Source organism: Coturnix japonica, chromosome 13 (assembly GCF_054131305.1).
Source record: "Coturnix japonica strain WE chromosome 13, WE-NBRP24, whole genome shotgun sequence".
In the NCBI taxonomy this organism is placed as follows: Eukaryota; Metazoa; Chordata; class Aves; order Galliformes; family Phasianidae; genus Coturnix; species Coturnix japonica.
This window is the reverse complement of record NC_140675.1, coordinates 4,536,944-4,542,943: the sequence shown is the minus strand read 5'-3', so window position 1 is coordinate 4,542,943 and position 6,000 is coordinate 4,536,944. Positions and strand designations below refer to the sequence as shown.

Here is a 6,000-nt window from a genome sequence, read left to right as displayed (position 1 = left end):
TACTTTCAGCTCCAGGTTCAGACAGCCTTTCTGATTGCACTGGAATAATTTAGAAGTAGGGGAGCAATCATTCCAATAATATCTCTATCAATCAGCTTTGCATGACAAAATAGAACAAATAAACATTCATGATGGGAGGACCTGTTTGTCATTGGGTGGAAACCTCTGCAGAAGCATGTTTAGAGCATTCTTAATCAGTAGAAGGAGATGTTTGGTTGATTTTTACTTAGTAAATCCGGCAAGAAGACCAAATGAAATATCTTGAATTGCTCAGCAGTGACACAATGATGAGTGCAGGAACAGAAGGTGATACTTTTTCAGAGATGTTGCAGCAAACATTGACCACGTTAGCCTGATATCAATTGAACTAACGAGGCCTTTGCTCCTGACAGGTGCTGCAGTGAGATTTACCAATAAGAGCAAAGATGTAGAAAAGATCTCCGCTCGGCTGTGTGAGGAAGCCAAACTGCAGGCTGAGCTTTCAGACACAGGTGCTACTGTGGAGTGGATGAAGGATGGGAAGGAGCTCAAGGCCAGTGAAAATTATGAACTGCAAATTGTGGGGAAGAAACACACCCTGAAAATTCACAACGTCTCAATGGATGATGCTGTAAGTTGTCAGTGCATCTGTGAGGGGGATAAAATGCATGAGTTTGCATGATGAGGCTCTTCATCATCTTCTGCTGTCTTGTCACCCTTGTTGATCCATGGAGAAACAAGAAAGGCCTAGAGTAGTGTATGCACTTTGGCATTGGAGAGCTTACTTAATTGCTTCTTCTCAAAGAACAAACTCCAGAGAGTCATGGAGACATCTCCAAACAGAATTGAATAATGGGACTAAATTGATGGAGAGCAGAACTTCCTGCCACGGCTTGTCAGCTAGTCTTAATTTTGCTTTTCTTCTCTCTGTCATGTTAGCATAATATTTCATACTGGCAGGTCTCCCCAAAGAATTAAATGAATTAGCTGATGGACGTTTCCATGTGCTTTGCACTGTAATGTGACTATCAAATGAGCAATCAATGCTGTTATTTTAAAATCTGTGTTGGCAAGCTGTAAGACAAACAGCTGCTGTTGGTAGCTTGGTTACTGCAGAATCAGCTTTTGTGTATCTCATAGATAGGGAAGAGACCCTTAAGGGTCAGCTAGTTGGACTCCCTTGCAATGAACAGGGGCACCGCAGCTCCATCAGGTGCTCTGAGCCCTGTCCATCCTGACTTTGAACATCCTCAGGCTCACAAATCTTATACCTATGCCACACACTCGCAGTATTTCACCATTCAGCATCACCACTTGTATCTTCTCTTGCTGTAAATCAGAGCGAGCTGGTAAATCATCTGCTGTGCGGGTCAGCTGTGTCTCTCCCATGGGCATCACGTGGCTGCTGGGAGGCTCTGAAGAGCTGCAGCCAGAGGTGTGTCACCCGCTGGGCCTCGTGCCCAAAGGAGCCCACAGGAAAGTGTTGTTGCAGTTTGTCATGCACTGCACTGCCATGAGACTTGACGTGCCAGACATCCTCTGACATGTGAGCTCCTGCATCCAGGCAGGACATCTGAGACGTCTCCTTCAGCCTGACGTGGCTGCAGTTTCACACTGGTTTTACTAAGGAAGGAGAAGGCACGTGGATGAAACTCTTTTCCTGCTCTTCCTGGCATTAGCTCATAGTACAAGTAAAGCACTGTCAGGTCAAGCCTGGAGGAGTAATGCTTGTCACTGACATGTTCCTGTTCAGGGTGGAGCTGGAGGGTAAAATAACACAAGAAATTGTCATTGAAATTCAATATCTGTGAAATTCAGCTGGCTGCATTCACAGAACCTGGCGTTAAGATCTGTTTTCTGGTTTATTTCTTGAGCCTATTTTCCATAACCCAGTCCTCATTTATGAACCGAAGCTCTACTGAAAACCTTTCGCTGTGTATGCTCATGCTGCAGTGCAGCTCTTGTGACTTTTAACAACACATTCAAGTTCCTCTGATCACAGGATCCTTAAGGTTGATTAAGACCCTCTAGTCCGACTGCTCACCCATCTCCACCAAGATGCTCACCATCAGCTAGCTAAAAACTCAGCAGAGATGATAGATCAAGCCCAACACTGGATTTGGGATGGCTAGAGATTCCTAAGATATTGAAGGATTGCTTGCAGGTGGTGTTGGCTCAGGTATTCACCCTGCATCCCACCTCCCGTTCTGTTTGGTTAAGAATCATGCATTCTGCAATTTCACTTTGTAATTCAAAGCCCCTTTCTTTATCTGTTAAAAAACTGATCTAAAACAAGCCGAGAAGACTCCGTTGGAACTGGTTGATGCAGAACAAAGGCATCCCCAAAGGACAAGTTGCACTGTTTGATGAACATTATTGGATGAGAGCTAAGCTAAGATTTAAAAGGTTCTGGGGCTGTCTCTGAGCATCAAATACAGAGGAAGCCTGCATGATTCCCTGAGAATGGATACCTCCTACTTTGGTGTAGGGTGAAGGGAACACTAGCAGTAACTCCTATCACAAAATGTCACATGGCTCAGACAAAAAAGCCATCAAGAGGGCTTAATTAGGAGCACCAAATGGTCACAAGATGATCTTAGGGCAGGGAAGTAATCTATCTACGTGACATTGATTGATGCTATTAGTTCTAAACAGCTTGACTCTAGAGGGACTGTTCTTCTTTGGTCACCTAGTTTTACAAGAATAGATGACTCCTGTCTATTACAATTTTTAACTCATTATTTGTTCACTGATGCCATAAATGTGCCTGGCATAGCAATTGGCCTTGGTATATTCAGTGACTGAAAGCAACAGTTGTTGCTCTAAGAAATGCAATGCTAAGCTAGGTCTGCCTGTAGCTGACAGCCATCAGCTTGCTCCTCAGGCAGGTTCTGTCTGGATGGAATGAAGCGCATGAAATACTGATGTGCTCTTCAAACGCTGCTTGTTAGCTTAGAGACAAAGTGTTGAATAGGTTTGTTCATGCATTGCAAACACGTTACTTATCTGCCTTCATTTTAGCTTCAGAAGAACGTGTGCAGAATACAGAATTGATTAAAAGAAATAAGAACTGTCTGCATAGAACTTACTCTTTCCTTACACAGGAGAATCAAGCACACGTTTGTATGTGAGTACCTCCAGAGGTGAAACTCCATCACCCAAATTTAATGAGCAGAGACATTACAATCAGTTCTAACTGTATCTTAATGCTGTACTGAAGAAGCCTGAGTCAGGATGTAAACCACTTTCTCTTTTTTTCTTCAGATGAAGCCATTGATTTTGTCAACAAGCCCAAAACGACTCCAGAAATATTAGTCAGTCCTTCTGAAGACTTGGAGCTGGTGTGTGAGGTGTCAGCTGCAAGCGGAGCTGTCGTATGGAAGAAAGATGAAACAGAGGTGAAGCAGGACCAGAGGACAACCATCATCTCCAAGGGGACGCACCGCAAGCTCATGGTCAAAAATGTGACCCTGAAAGACCAAGGGAGCTACAGCTGTGAAACAAAAGATGACAAAGCAACATTCCAAGTGAAAGTCAGAGGTGAGAAAATGCTTGGAATCCCAGAGATAAAGGAACGCTTCATTTTGTGTGTCTTGCATTTGGAGGATCAACTGACAGCCTCTCTGGTGCAAAACATTTTGGCTATAGGACTTTCTTGGTCATCTAGTATCATAGCAACACTTTTCTACATGTGATTTACATCCAGGAATGAATTACTGCAACAAAGGGGAGTACAGCTGCGAGGCTGCTGGCTAGAAACTCACCTTCAAGATTCATGTAACTGGTAGGAAACACGTTTTGGTTGATATTCTTTGATTATTCCCTAGTCTGGCTGTGGAAATGTCTGTGTGAACGTGTCCTCTTGATTCTGCCATGAAACTGTTTTGAGAAGGATGAAAAGAAATGCTTACAAACGTGCAGCTAAAATGATTATTTGTTTTTAACAATATTTCATCCAGCTCTTCCCCTACAATTACTTTTATCATCAGCTGTCCATGGATGTCCAACTGTGATTTGTACAGTGTGCAACACTGCTCTACCAGTTGATATTTCAACAGTACTATTTACACAGACGTCCTTTTCTGCTCCAAATCCACACCAGCCATGGGAGAGGCTGTAGGTGAGCATCTTCCTCCATTAGCTTGATCTAAATCTGACAGCTTCATCCAATCCAGGGCTTCTCCAAGACCTTTGAAAATTCTGTTACTGTTGAGGAGACAGCAGGCTTCTGGGCTTAGGTTAGAATATGGTGCCCTGTTGATGGGTCCTGAGAGTGTCCAAGCCTTACATGGAGAAAACCATCACTGCTCTTAAGATGTTTTGCAAGCAGGTGAAACTTGATTGAAGTGTGGCAGTGATGCTTTCTGAGATCTCTGGCCCCTAGTTTTTCTAGGCTTTTTGTTTGCCTCTTAAGATACAGTGAGCTGCTCTTAATTGTGGCTGTGTCCTTTGCCACGAGCATACCTCTGAGCACACAGTTATTTTGAGCTCCTCTTCTTCCAGTGGCTCGGATGAGCAATTCTGAGAGATATGCAGAATGGGGATGGCTGTGCTGCTGCTTCCTTTTCTGTCTTAGCTGTGGTTTTCCCTTGCAGGGCACAGTTCTCTGCCTGGGCCCAAGTCTGTGTGGGTCTCTCCATCCACAAAGCTGCTCACCGTGCAGGCGGCACAGGCTGAGAGGAGAGGCCAGAGCAGCTCTCCTGTTGCAACACGGAGCAGCAAGATACAAGTGGAGGAAGGGCCTGCAGCTGTACTGAGGAACTTCAACACAATCATTGATTTTCCATCTGAAAGATAAAGAAAGAGGAATTCCCTTTCCAGCCCCTACCATCATTGTTCGGATGATTTTTATTGGTTTATTTTTTGTCCATTATATCTTTGAGGATTCAACTAACACACAGTTGCCCTATGGCCTCAGTGGAGCCACACAAGGTGCCTTTCCTTCCTGGTTGGGCAGGCAGTCACAAGATGCAGAAAGCCATGCTGGCGTCTATCCTGTTCTGTGCTGGCTGTACATGGAAATCTTGGGGTTTTCCAGATTTCAGGGCCATGTGCCTGAAACCAATTGTGCTTCTCCTGTAAGCAGAGCTGTTGGTCAGACTTGCTGGCACTAGAAATTAAAGGTGGCAGTGAGCTGAGGCCGAGGAGGTGTTAATGTAAGAGTCAGGGATGCTTTTGAACTTCCCTTATAACTGTACGGTTCCTCAGAAAGCAGTTACGCCTGCCAGCTCCTTTCCTGTCCGGCTGTGGAGCCTTTGCTCACATGCTCCGAATCTTGCTTGAAATCATTGAGAGGAATGTAGCCAGCAGGACTTGAGGGCTGAGCTGTAGGAATGGAAGCATCCTCTGCTGTTTGAAACAGAGGGTGTTTCTAGGCTGTGTTTCAGCAGAAAGCAGGCAGTGGCGGGAACAGGCAACTATTGGCAAGGGCTCGGTGCAGCTCTTCCCTCATCCTGCACCACGACTGACAGCATGCTCTGTTTTCTCTCCAGACTGAGTTCTCCCAGTAAGAGGGCAGAGTCACCAGCTGGCAGTTGGCGTTCCTGCTTCTGCCTGGGCAAACCATCCCCTGTGGCCAAACACCAACTGCAGAGCAGTGCCAGGGAGCCCTCTGAAGCAGAAGTCGTGGTCCTGGCAGGTAAGGGTGCAAATCCAGCTTTCAAAACACTGCTTGTCAGCAACACAGGTAGAATTCATGCTTTCAGTGGGCTTGTACCTCCTTCTGGCATTCAAGCCCGTGCCTGACATCTTTGGTTGACTCCTGTCTTTCCCAGATGAGTCTCACAAGCTGCTTGAAACCTGCTTGACAGGCAGCACCAAGCCTTTGCCTCCTTGGACAGTGAAAGTTTGACGCTAAATGCTGTGTATCTACTCTTTCCAGGTGAATCGATCCCTTGCCAATACAGGAACCCACCAGCAAGTTGCAATGATGCACGTTGTGCTTCCATCAATGGAGTGCAGTTAGGATGCATGAGTCACTGCAGTTCCAAGGACAGCCTTCCACGTGACAGCAGTGATGGA

At 45.5% G+C, this 6,000-nt stretch overlaps 1 long non-coding RNA gene across 2 annotated transcripts; it reads left to right on the top strand.

Annotated features, from left to right (window-relative positions):
- The first annotated feature begins 367 nt into the window (after window positions 1–367).
- On the top strand, window positions 368–5,613 carry LOC146758646 (uncharacterized). Of its 2 annotated transcripts, none has more exons than XR_014934031.1 (4): window positions 368–610; window positions 3,244–3,763; window positions 3,969–4,099; window positions 5,472–5,613. It is a non-coding gene; the product is annotated as an uncharacterized LOC146758646 (long non-coding RNA). The 2 variants fall into 2 exon arrangements; XR_014934030.1 differs by lacking the exon at window positions 5,472–5,613 and adding an exon at window positions 4,575–4,874.
- The last annotated feature ends 387 nt before the right edge of the window (window positions 5,614–6,000 follow it).